The 13,976-nt window shown below is 36.5% G+C and overlaps 1 non-coding gene across 1 annotated transcript; it reads right to left on the bottom strand.

Moving 5' to 3' along the window:
* Positions 1-634: 634 nt before the first annotated feature.
* LOC141636587 (small nucleolar RNA R71) lies at positions 635-741 on the bottom strand. Its single transcript, XR_012541193.1, has one exon. It is a non-coding gene; the product is annotated as a small nucleolar RNA R71 (small nucleolar RNA).
* Between the last annotated feature and the right edge of the window lie 13,235 nt (positions 742-13,976).

Here is a 13,976-nt window from a genome sequence, read left to right as displayed (position 1 = left end):
TTATTTTTGTCTATTGTCTCAGGGAGCGTCAGTTCCTTGAGATAGTTTAATATTTTCTTGTTGTTTTCGTGTATGCCCAGGTCTGACAGGTCGGAGATTGACCTTTTGATCCCGAGCCAGAGAAGACTTTTCGCTATAGACGAAACTTCCAGAGAGAAATAAGTCAAGTGGAAGTCTACGAGCGGTTTACTTGCGCATAAGATTCGTCCTTGAAGAGGACACATTAGTTTCTACACCCGTTATTTCTACAACATTAAAGATGCCGACCTTTGCAAGTCATTCTGAACACACCATTGATTCTATTCCTAAAGGCTTTAAGCTCCCTACCACTGATAAAGGGACCTTTGAGATCAAACCGTCTTACATAAGCCTAGTAGAATGAAATTTATTTGGAGGAAAAGCTGGAGAGGACCCTGCCAAGCACATGGAGAAATTTGCCACATATTGATGTTCTATATCTTTGGCTGCTGGGGTGACTCAAGATCAAGTCAAACAGACACTTTTTTCTTTCTCTCTGAGAGATGATGCAGCAGAATGGCTACGTGACTTGGATATGGAGACTGAATCAATCACTAACTGGACTTCACTAGCTCTTGCATTCTACAAGAGGTATTTTCCACCGCAGAAGACTAATGCTCTTAGAAGCCAGATTACGAGTTTTAAACAAGGTCCTACTAAAGATTTTAATGAGGCCTGGGTTCGTTTCAAAAGGCTAGTTCGATCCGTCCCTCATCATGGCTTCCAGATTTGGTTCCTTTGCAACCAGTTTTCCAACGGGTTGTATGACGATCACAGAGCTTTGCTTGATTCCGCTGCCCATGGGAGATTCCAGGATATTAATGGCAGTAATGCTTAGAAGTTTATTGATTAGATAGCTACTCACACTGCTGAGTATGGTGACCCCAGAGGTAGCAAGAGAGGAAGTGGTTCAGACAAGGTTATTGTGGCACAGCTGAAGGCCTTAATGGATTTAATAGCTTAATTCAAGACATCTCAGTCTTTGGGTAATAAGCAAGAAACGGTTCATATGGTTCAACAAGAGGTGTCATGTGAGAGATGTGGGATCGATGGCCACACTGTGGCCCAGTGTATAAGTACCATTGAACAAGTCGATGCTTTCCAGTTTTTCAAGCAAGGTACTCCCTCTTCTAAATTCTTCTCTGAAAGGAGTCAGAATTTATTTGCTCAAGCCCCGCCGCAGAATGCCTATATCATTCCTCAAAATCATGGTAATCAACCACAAGGGAATTTTGCTAGGCAAAATCAAGGAGGTTTTCAACAGATGATACCTCCTCCTCCTCAAGTTCCAAGAAATGAAATGGCAGAGATGAAGGCTCTATTACACCAAAGTTTGATGATTCAACAAATGCAAATGGCTCAGATTTCCGACCTAATAGCTCACAACAAGATGTTGGATAGTCAAGTTGCTCAAATGGCGACTCAAAATCCTTAAATAAAGCCCGGAAATCTTCCTCCTCAAGGTAAACAACCGCATAAGCAAGTTAATGCTATTTCTTTGAGGAGCGGTACCACTTATCTAAATCCGGACATGCCCATTGATGAAGAGGAAGTTCCTTATATGCATCCTAGGGGATTGGGTAATCTCGAGTTGAGTGATGATGAGAAAGAATTTTGCAAGGTTCAAACACGGGATAAGCAAAAAGACGAAAAAAGGAGGAAAGACGTGAGTACTCGATCGAGCCCCAACAAGATTGATCGAGGAACCACAGTACTCGATCGAGTACAACCCGGGCTCGATCGAGGACACCCCCAGAATTGAAATTTTCGCGTGTTTCAGCTACGGCATTGGAAGAAAATAGAATCCTCGATCGAGTACACCCTGCAACTTACAACAATGCTTCCAAAAGTACTTCTAAAGCAAAAGAAGCCGAGCCATTTAAAATTAAACTACCTTTTCCACAAAGATTGCAAAAGTCTAAGCTTGAACAACAGTTCGGGAGGTTCATGGAGGTAGTAAAGATTCTTCAAGTAAGTGTACCATTTACTGAATTGGTCACTCAAGTGTCGGCGTATGCTAATTTTTTGAAAGAGCTCTTGTCCAAGAAGCGGTCTTTCTATGAAGTTGAGATGGTAGAATTCACTCAAGAGTGCGCGGCCGCATTAAAAACTAACTCACCACCAAAGCTAAAGGATCCAGATAGTTTTTCTATTCCTTGTCATATTGGTAGTATAGCTATTGACAAAGCCCTTTGCGATTTAGGGGCTAGTATTAGTGTCATGCCGTATTCTATATGTAAAAAGTTAAATATGGGTCAACTCCGTGTTACTAATATGGCCTTGATAATGGCTAATAGATCTTTAAAGAAGCCTATGGGTGTCTTAGAGGATGTGCCGGTTAGAGTAGGGAAGTATTTCATTCCAGTTGACTTTATCGTTATGGATATGGCTGAGGACTCTCAAGTCCCTATTATTCTAGGTAGACCGTTCCTTCACACTGCAGAAGTAATCATAGATATTATGGATGGTAGTTTGATACTAAGAGTTGGGGATGACACTATTAAATTTGTTCTTGATAACGCTTTAAAGCGTCCCCATTCAATAGCTCCATGTTATATGCTTCATGTTGTTGATTCACCTATTCATGATTCCCTTACTTCGTGTTTTGACAGGAATCAGTCCGACGCCCCTGCTGCTGCGTCAGGACCATGGAGCAAGGAGGTGGATGAGATAGAGAAGTTGATTTATGGAGATGAGCCTCATCCTAAGCCAATTTATAGCTTTGATGACAATGTTGACATAGAAGCCGACTTGGATAACTTGGAGGCTGAGATTCTTAGAGAGGAGCCCGTCAAAGTTTTTGATGAAACTCCTACGATGGATGAAGCACCCCGTCTCCTTCCAAATGATGATGGCTTGACGAGCGATGAACATACTTGCTCATATTTTATATTAGATTTTGAGTTTGATGAGCCAGAACTTTATTCATTGCTTATATTCTTTGCTTAGACAATTTATTGGTGCTACTTATGTCTGTGTGTAGCACATGCGCTACTTTTTGATTTACTATTGCGCGCTTTAAGTTGTATTGATTGTGCCTTGGATGGGCATTTGTTTTAAATACAGGAAATCGTCTTGCTAGATGAGTACTCGATCGAGTGCAGCTATGCTCGATCGAGTACCCTTGCTCTTTGGGTATAAAACGTAGCCAGATGATACGGAATTGTGCGGTTAAATTATTTTCACCTATTTTTGCACCTGGTTTGAGGGAACTCCTACGCTCTTACCCGGTATGCTCCTCCTTTGTATCTACTTTTATTGTATTATCTCTATTTGTTTTCCATTCCTTTTGTTAGATGTGTCCTTTAGGTTGTTGGAAATTTGTTGTGTGATTTCTATGCTGTAGGCGTCACAATGAGGACAGTATGACATTTAGGATTGGGGGAGGAATCTTTAACTAAGTTGTGTGATTTATTTTTGTTGTATGATTTATTTATGTTGTGTGCATTAATTCAAAAATCCATAAAAATTTCAAAATTTCAAAATAGAAAAACATGTTTTTCTTTGTTTTAGGTCGAGTCTTGGTGAATTAAATAACAATGATGTTAAATTGCATTGTTTTTGCTTTCGAATCCCATATAGTTGTCCATGTACATTGTTTTGACCCGTTATTTATGAAAACAAAGCTCATAATTCAAGTCTTAACCGTATTTGACATGCCTTGTACTAATTAGATTTGACACAATTATGTTGGTAAACTACTTAAATTTTGTGGTCTATAGAGCTTCCTAGGCCAAGAACATCAATAAACTAGTCTCATTTATTATTTAGGCTTGAGTGTGGTTTCTCCTTGTGGAATGTGTAATATCAAACTGCATAAGTGTGACATTGATTTCTTGATACTTTTATTGCTTTCATTTGACTAAATACATGTAGATAGGTGGTTCTTACCATTCAAATAAGCCTTACATTACCTTTTATTTAGCCCGTTTGAACCCTTGTAGCGAACTTTAAATTACATCCTATGAGCTACAATCCCAGAATTTGCCTACCTTTTCGGGATAGTCGTAGTTGCTTATTTTTCGTGTCTGCTTTGCTATTATGGTTGGGTTGGGACTTATTGTCATGTGGGTATGGCAAAGTACTTATTAGCAATTGTGTTGTATCCTTGTGTTGGAAAAAGAAAAAATATGAAGAAAAAGAAAAAAGGAAAAAAGAGAAAGAAAAAGAAAAAAAAAGAGAATTGAAAAAAAAAAGAGAATTGATTGCTTCGTTTTGGTTTTGTCAAGGATCGAAAGGATGTTTACTAGAGTCTAATGCATATTTGGAGAGTACTTCATAAGCTGTCATGTGTTTTAAAGTGGAGATGATTTCTCTAGTTGGGTTGTATTCATGCTTACTTTTGTCTTGAATTGGTTTTGGTTTAGCACTGCGACTATCGTCTTAGCTCCACATATCCATAATGTGCCTTGGCACAAACCATTTCTACCTTTGCCCATTTACCATCCTTATTGTCCTTGATACATGTACTTTTGTCTACATTGTGAATGCATATTAGTTGGGGAAATCTCTATCACATTAGATTGCATGCATGTTTTATAAGTTGAGTGAGTGTTTCTACTTCTTTCTATCTTCACATATAAATCACCCATACTTATGAGTGCATGAGTGAATCTGACTAATTTGTCTTGCAAGATCGAAAGGTATTTGGCATTTGTCTATAGTATGGTTACATGAGACTTGAGCTACGTTTTCTATTACCCGTGCCTTGAATTTGTTTTATTGGTACACCTCGGTCATTACTTTGTTACAGATATGGATAGCTTGGGATTTGTATGTGCATCAACATTACCTCTGAGTTATTTGTTTGCCATTTGTATGATTGCTTTATGTAATGTGTGATGCTTTGCTTGAGGACAAGCAAAGAGATGTTTTGGGGGAGTTTGATGAGTCATAATTATATGCATATTTATGCCTCCCCTTAGTTACTTTTGATATGGTTTTCGTGCTAATTTATATTAATTACATGCCTTTTATGTTAGAATGTTGTTACTTCCGCTATTTGGTGTTTAATGCGGGAATGATGCATTTGAGGAGAAAAGGAATGAAATGGGCATCGCGGAGTGGGCATGAAGGAAACCACGAAGTATGGCACAGGAATCTAGAAGAATAAAGGAAGAGAAGTGAAGAAGACAACACGGAGAAAAGAGCTGAAAAGGGAGTATACTCGATCAATCCTAAGCAGACTCGATCGAGGAAGTAGTGTACTCGATCGAGTGCACCTAGGCTCGATCGAGTACACATCGAGCTGAAGTATTTTCCGTAATTTCCATAAGTCGGTTATGTTTTACTATAAATACCCAATTCGAAACCTAATATTTATTTACGCTTTATTTTACCTAGTTACGTATATTTACCCTAGAAAACTCTCTAAAAACTCTTAGTTTAGTTTTATTGCCATTACTTTCGGATCTACAATTCGTTCTACCTTAATTTTCTACGGTATTATCAAGTTTTCTTTAATAGTTATTCAATTATTACATTGTTCATCTTTCATGTCTTTAATTATGTCTTTTATTCATCTTATTGTTGTTGTTCTTTCTAGTATGCGTAGCTAAAACTCTAATCTAGGGTGAATGGGGATCTAGGTTGTTAGAATGGGATTAAACTAATGAATTGATAGTTAAATTGCTTATTCGTTGTTGTTCAGTTTATTGTTCTTCATCTAGTTATTTAATTACTGGTCAGGATTAATTGACTAGTTTAACGAATTGAGACTTTCACCGACCGGGTTAGAATCAATATAGGCTGCGATAACTGAATAGAGACAATTTAATGATAGCGACTGCATGTTAAATTAGATCTAAAGGGAATATTGAATCGACCGATCATAAAACCTTAAACAACGCAATTAGCTCTGTTAATGAATTAAATCCGATCCCCGGATGACTACCTAGTAAACTTGATTCCTAGACTCTTTTAATATTATTGAACTCGCCGTTATTTAATTTTATTGCAATTAGTTATAGAAATCAACAAACAAACCCTCAAGAAATTGGTTATGTTAAGACAAACTTAAATATAAACAAACTATAACAGTTAAACTCGCCTCCCTGTGGATTCGACCCTTTCTTACCACTAGCTACCAGTTACTAGTAATTTAGGATTTATTTTGATAGACCAACGATTGAAAATAACCTTATCAAGTCTGCTTGCCCTTTTTTGCGCCGAAATTAAATGATGTTGAGTGCCTAGACATGGTTAAAGTGTAGGTATATCACAAGGTAAATAAAAAACTCAAACTGATGATTACAATAGCTATTGTTGTTACAAAAATGGTCACAATAACTTTTGTTGAATCCAAATTATCACAACTCTTAATGTTGTTAAAGTAGTTTTCCATTATTTTAGCAACAACTCATGTGCCTAGAATGTCATAGCTAGCACCTTTGCCAGTTTTTAAAGTGAAATGTACTACTACGACTAACAAATTATGTGATATTTTCCAGGGGTAAATGTAACATCCGTGATTTTCGGCTAAATAAAAACTAACTTTTTACATATAAAACTCGCCGAAATACAGAAATATTATAATTAATATACAAAGTCTCTTATTACAAAATGAAATATAAAATAAGACAAACTATTACAAAGCCTTTAATAAAACTTGACTTGAAATAAAATCCTTTTGAATAGCAACGGAAATCACCTGAAAATGAAATCAGAAGACAGAAAGGACCTGCCCCCATGTCGAGTAGCCCAAAAGGGAGAAAACATGTCAGCCAGGGAGCTGAGTAATAGATAATATATCAATATATCAGCTTAGTTTTGGTCATGGCGTGAAAATAAGCACACGTAAAAATAAAAATAAACAATCAGAATAATAAAAACACTCCACATAAACTAATCTAAACCTCAAAATAATCTCATATTATCTTATCTTTGTAAGTACAGAAACATTTAACCCATTTTCCTGCGTCCACGTCACCACATCTAGCCATATTTTTTTTTTAGAAAAAAAAGGCAAAAGTAGGACCCACATCAAAGCCTCACACATCCTATTTAATTACTCTCTCTCCTCTACTTTCCTAATTACTCTCATTTCTGCTTTCCTTAATTAAAATTTAATTTCAGTAACTAATTAATTAATTTCCAGATCACATTTAATATAATTCACTGTTATCTAATGATCTGAATATATAAAAAAAAAATTAGGTACATCCAAATATTACACTCTACAAACTACAAATTACATTCCCTAAAACTATAAATTATAGTGGAAAAATTACAACTCCGCAAATTACAAATTTCATAACGTCTCCTGAAATTTGAAAAACAAATTAAATAACGACAACAATGGTATTAAATAAAACAATCTCTCAATATTGGAGTAAAAAACCATATCATCGAGATTTGACTAAAACCGGTAACTTTAACTCAAAATGGCGACACAAGCCATCCATTAATCTCGAAATATATTGCAGACTCGGTAACATTCTTCCGATAGTCATACCTTTACCAACAACACAATAATGAACATTAACATAAATAAGAATAAATAAGAGTAAGAATACCAAACTAGCATAAAATCAGAATAAATAAGAATACGACAGATTAGATTTATATTTCTATAAACTAGTATAGACTAATTAACATAACAATAATACATATCCTTTTGTGGGATCCCGTAAAAAAACTCAATTTTTTAAATAAATACTAGTATGGAGTCGCAAGTAGGTTTTACAAAAAAAAAAAAAAATACAAAAACAATTTTAACGGAAAAGGCCCCTTTGATCCCTGATATGGGGATTGGTCCGTCACTCCGGCCTGAACCAAAGATTGCATATTCGAGGGTAAAGGTACGGTCAGGGAAGGTGTTAGGCACCCGGACCGTCCATCAAACTGACGGCCTCTACTATTTATTTGTAATATTATATATTTGACGAAATTTGACAATAAAAAAGGTAATAAAACAAGAGCGATACAAATTATGTACAAGGACAAGTTAACTAGTTAGATTATATACAAATATACATATATATATATATATATATATATATATATATATATATATATATATATATATATATATATATATATAAAAAAGTAATACGATAATATATGAGAAAATAAATAAAATATAAAATAAAAAGAGTAAAGAAAACTTATTTAAATCTGGTACCCTCAGGCCTATTTGTATCGATTATAAATGAATCTCGACTTTGTCGTAAATTAACGACTCTTATGCGCTTATATGTAACTTGGGACGATTTAAAGTAGGGTAATTCGATAACTTATACCTCGTATAACTTCATTTTTCAAAATTTATACCTAAGATAATGTTGTTTCAAAACTTATACCAAAAATTCCATTTTTTTTCCAAACTTAATATCAAATCTCAAAAAAAGACATGAATTGACCATTTTACCCCCACTTACCAAACCATCCACAACATTAATAATTCATTAAAACCAATATCCCACCAATATACCCTACCCATCACCAAAAACCACCTCCTTCCCACCGACACCATCACCGGTGTCGTCGCCGACGCCGGCGACTTAGTAAATCATCGCCACCAATTATCTCTCTTACTCAATTTCACCTTCATCTTACCCACCAAAACAAACACAAAAACCTGCCGCTCATACTCGACCACCAGCTAACCAATTCGTACCATCACAACACCATCGGCAACCACTGTTCAACCACAATCAAGGCTCGCGAAACCAGCTCTCGTCGCCCTTGTTCAATTCACCCATCAAGCAACCGCAAAAAAGACACCCAATAACGCATCCTCGTCCGAAATGCGCACGACCAAATGCAACCCACACCACCATGGTCTCTTGCAGGCTCGCACCATCGGCTTTATTATGTCACTCATCGGATCAAACTACCATACATCTACAATTCATTTGCGAGTTAAGCAACCAAAAATTATTGCGATGGGGGAATATTTTTACTAAGGTGGTCGTTGTTTTTGTCCGCGGTAAATGGGGTTCGATGGGTGGAGGGCTGCATAGGGATGGGTCGTCGGCGGGATGCACTTGAGGTGCAATGCAAGCACCAGTGGAGAAGGGGGTGGTTTCTAGTGATAATTGAGGTGTTTGTGTCGGTAAATGGGTTAGTGAGGAGGGGAAAGGGTAATGTTTAATCAGTAAGGGTAAAATGGTCAATTCATGACTTTTTTTTTTTTTTTTTTTTAAATTTGGTATTAAGTTTGGAAAAAATTGAGTTTTTTGGTATAAATTTTGAAACAAAATTATCTTATGTATAAGTTTTGAAGAATGAAGTTATACTAGTTATAAGATATCAAATTACCCTTTAAAGTATGTAGTATGATTTAAGACTGAGGTAATATATTTGAGACGGTGTCTAGGAATATAGAAAGTATGGTATTGTATAGATCTGGGTGTGTCGTACGTATATTTTATGGGTATGTCTCTCCGTTCTCTTGTCTGTTTCTCCTCAATTGCCACGGACATAGAGTATTTATACTACCTTCATGTTGGAATTTGACCCACGCACAAAGTTTGTATAAGATAGAATTTATATAGCTTGTAAATATCGATCTTTTACTCCTTGCAGTGAGAGAGCACTTTATATTTTACACAAATCCTACTTCCAACTAATTTCCGATTGTCATTTTTCTTTTTGCATGTCTAAATCATTGGTCAAAGAGGAATTATGTTAACGCCATTTCACGTAGTAGTTCATGCGGTCTCATTCAATTAATTATACGGATGTAATACGGGCCTTAAGTCATAGGAATATGATGAGCTCAACATGGAGGTTGCCTTAATTTATTGGATCGATTTATTATATTATTATTACATAAATCTGACTTAACGATTATATTTATGGCCACTACAATACAACCTGGATCCGTTTTAGGTGGACAATACACCATTTGAAGACAATTACATCTAGCTTATAAAAATATAATTATCAAGGTGAAATGAAAGGAAATGGAAGGGTTAAGGTGGTTTGTGTTATTTGAGTAATTTATTGGGGAAATAAGCGTAAAGTGCCTTTAATTAGAACATTGTCAATTTTCATTTAGTCATTAAATTTTAGCCTCATCATCGGGTACCCGTAAGGCTAGTAGACAACTTTGAGGTGTCTATAGAAGCCCCCACTTTGACCGAGTCTGAGTACGACGAAGGTCAAAGTAGTCCGATCGGGACAGATAAAGGATAAGAAACATACCTGTGCCTCTTATATTACCTGTCTGGAGTAGCTGGAATACGGAGAAGCAAACCTTTGTTTCTGTTTTCTTGGACTTGCTTAGCTTCGCATTTGAAAAAGCTGGAATTCTTTAATTATCCCGCTGGTAAACGGAAATAGTCTGCTTAGTTTCGCATGTGAACAAAACTCGATCGCTTAGCTTTGCAAGTGAACAAAGCTGGATTTTTAAAATGATTCCACAGGTGAACGGAACATAAATGCTTAGTTTCGTAGGTGACCGAAACTGGATTTGCTTAGTTTTGCAGGTGAGCAAAGCTGGATTTCTTTTAAACTATTCCGCATGTGAATGGAATTATATTTTTTCGAATCATTCCGCAGGTGAACGGTACTAGACTGCTTAGCTTCGCAGGTGAACGAAGCTGGATTGCTTAGCTTTGTAGGTGAACAAAGCTGGATTTTAAAATGATTCCGCAGGTGAACGGAACCGAAATATGCTTAGCTTCACAGGTGAACGAAATTGGATTTTTAAAACGATTCCGTAGGTGGACGGAACCTAAATGCTTAGTCTCGCAGGTGAACGAAACTGGATCTGCTTAGCTTTGCAGGTGAACAAAGCTGGATTTTTGCTTAACTTCGCAAGTGAACGAAGTTGGATTTTTTTAAAATTATTCCGCAGGTGAACGGAACCAGATTACTTAGTCTCGCTGGTGAATGAGACTTGATTGTTAAAATGATTCTGCAGGTGAACGGGATCTAAATTTCGCGGGTGAGCAAAATAGGAAATCATTCCGCAGGTGAGCGTGACTTACCTTCGCGGGTGAGCGAAATCGGATATGAAAATAGTTTCGCTGGTGAGCGGGACTTGATTATGAGAAGCCCTCACTTTGGACAAGTCTGAGTAAGACGAAGGTCAAAGTAGTGATCTCAGAATAATGTGACATCTAAGATGCAAATGTATGTCATAGATATAATGCATGTCTAATGAATGCAAATATTGGTTTCGAAAACATGAGTATCGAAAGAAATTCTTCTTCTTTTTTTTCTTTTTTGAAAATATGTTGAAAAATATGGGGCCTGACCCAAATGTGATCCAAGTACAAGGACTGGACACTGTTACTCTAGAAGTAACTTCTAATAATTTCTCCAGCGTGGAGAAGGATTGTATCATTTTTATTTGACCTATGAATTTGAGGTATATATTGATGAGTTTTGCCCTCTTTAAAGTAACAAACTCTACTAATTAAGCAAAATTAATACAATAGAAACAAAATACTTTTGTGACCGTATAAATTTAGTGTACATCCCCCGATGTCTTAGAAGCTAAACGACGGTGAAAATGGAATGGAGTAGAAGGTTCTATGGTGTTAGAAGACACTGGAGATCTGCGTGCCTCTCTCACTCAACTAAGCAAATGAAAGGATCGTCCCAAGAGGAATGGAGACAATGTAACTGTGGATTGACTCGTCTGAGAAATGAAAAAAAATGACTACTCTGGAATTTGATTGCAAATTGACTGGAATTTTTTTTTTGCCTTGTGAATTTTTGAAACTGGATTTGTATCTATTTGAGATCATAATTTTTTGTCTTTGACTTTTTTAGACTTTTGTCACTTGAGTTGATCGCAACTTTGACTGAAATTTTTGTTTACTTAATTGGGACTTGGACTTACATCTTAAGTTCATTGTAAGGGACTAGTGGTCACCTCCCTTGTTTTAACAGCATTGAGTGCGTGCCCCCGTGTCTTATTTGGTATGTTTGGACACGGGTACATTTTGAGTTTGGTTTGAACATTTTTTAGAAAGTTTTCTAGCATCAATGAGAATTGGATAACAATATTTGCTAAAATGGTGCATCATATGAGTTTGTGCTCATCTAGTAGTCACATGGAATATGGGAAACTGACGAATCTGGTAGAAAATAATTTGTGGTCATGTGGAAAATTAACGAATCTAGTAGTCATTTGAAATATGGAAAATTGACGAATCTTGTAGATAGAGAGTTGTGCTAATTTGGCAGTCATAGAAATTTGACGAATCGGGTAGAATAATGAAGTCTTCAAACCTATAGGTCACCTAGCTAGAGACACGGCGATCAAGGAATTATCACACTACAGGAGACGGAAAAGGTGGTCAAATGCACGCCCTCGTTTAGACTGATTCTAAGAGGTCGATTGATCTACACTAAAGAGATATGCCCTAAAGTATTTCGAGTCTATTCTACTAGTTAAGGGTAAAAAGTAGAACAAATTACTAAAAAAAAGGACATATGCTCTTTTTTTCTTAAATTTGACTCAAAAAGGACTTGGATGGTCCTATTTTAGTTAGACACTTGAAAAAAAACTACATGTTATTCGGTAATGCGAGCAACAGAGTTATAAGATTGACTGTAAGAGTGATTTTTTTTAATTGTATAGACATGTTTGTGCTTACTCTTTGTGTTTTAGACCGGTTGACATGACTTAAAAGTAGAAATCTGGGAGAGTTGTACTGGAATTAATGGAATGACTCGATGTGTAACAAGACTCATACAAATTTCTGCAATGGACCACATATCAGTTAAAGAAAAAATGGAAAATTGAAAATTTGTCTAAGAAAGAAAAAAATTGTTTTTTTGGGGTTTTTTTTAAATGAATTGAAATAAATAAATAAGAAAAATTATAGGAGACGACTAATTGTGATAGAGTCCGCATGTACATACTTAATGGAATAATGATTGCTCATAAAAAAAAAAAAAGACGTCATGCAAAGATCTAAATTTAAGTTAAACATCGAAACTGACTGAATTATAAATGTAACGTTTATGTGCTTTACGTCTAATTACTACCATAAAGAAATAAAGTTGCACCTATCTTACACAGGTATACTCCTACTAACTAATGCAATAGTTAGATGCAAATATTCATACTAATGAAGACCTTATACCTTATGTTTAGGTGATTTTACCAAGTTAACTGTATCAGGTCAATGTGGTCTTACTCGTTGTATGCTTAATTGATCGTTTGATATTTGATATTTGAATAAGGAAATAAAGCACGAAAAATAAATTGACACGTAAGATTTGGTGACGCGAAAAACCCGGTGTGGGAACAACCGCGGGAGGGACGATACCCTACCAAATATTGCATTAGCTTTGAATGAGAGGATGAATACAATCGAAACATAATGTAAGTTTTTCTAGCACGAGGTATTGTGTGTGAGATCTTAAATGTTCTCCTTTGATGGCTTCCTTGGCTATTTATAAGGTAAAAACCCTAGGTGTATCCTACCACGTTTATGGAAAAGAATATAACTTCCATAATAACTCTTTCCATATCACGCCATCTCCCTCCATTCTCCCTGATCTCCCTGATCTCCCTGACTTCTCCCTGAACTCTTTCCTAAACACGGACGCTTCCTTCCAGTGGACCTTACTTCTCTTCACACGCTTCCTAGCACATTTACCTTTCAACAATCTTGCTTCCAACCGTGAGCTCCCCTTCTCTTATTCCCCTTCATGGCCCATTACTTTAATCACTTACCAAGTGGGCTCACCCAGTTTGGTCATTACGTAAATTTTGACCCAAACAGTTTGCCCCCAATTCCTGGCGAGGTACGTCTTAAGGTGTCGAACAAGGAATTTACGCAGTTGAATTAAAAACCCTAAGCCATCATTTACACTTCTCCCCATGCACTCATCATTACACTGCCGCCCACCTCATTTCTCGTGCCTCTCTCTCTCTCTCCTCCTTTATAACCCCAACTCCCTTCTTTACTTCATTAATCACACAACCATTTTCCCCATAAAACTCTCCCTCTCCTAAATCCTCACTCTCCCCTTTCTCTATCCTTGCC

This window comes from Silene latifolia, chromosome Y (genome assembly GCF_048544455.1).
Source record: "Silene latifolia isolate original U9 population chromosome Y, ASM4854445v1, whole genome shotgun sequence".
NCBI lineage: Eukaryota > Viridiplantae > Streptophyta > Magnoliopsida > Caryophyllales > Caryophyllaceae > Silene > Silene latifolia.
Note: the sequence above shows the minus strand (reverse complement) of the source record. Positions and strands in the feature narration are given on the sequence as shown.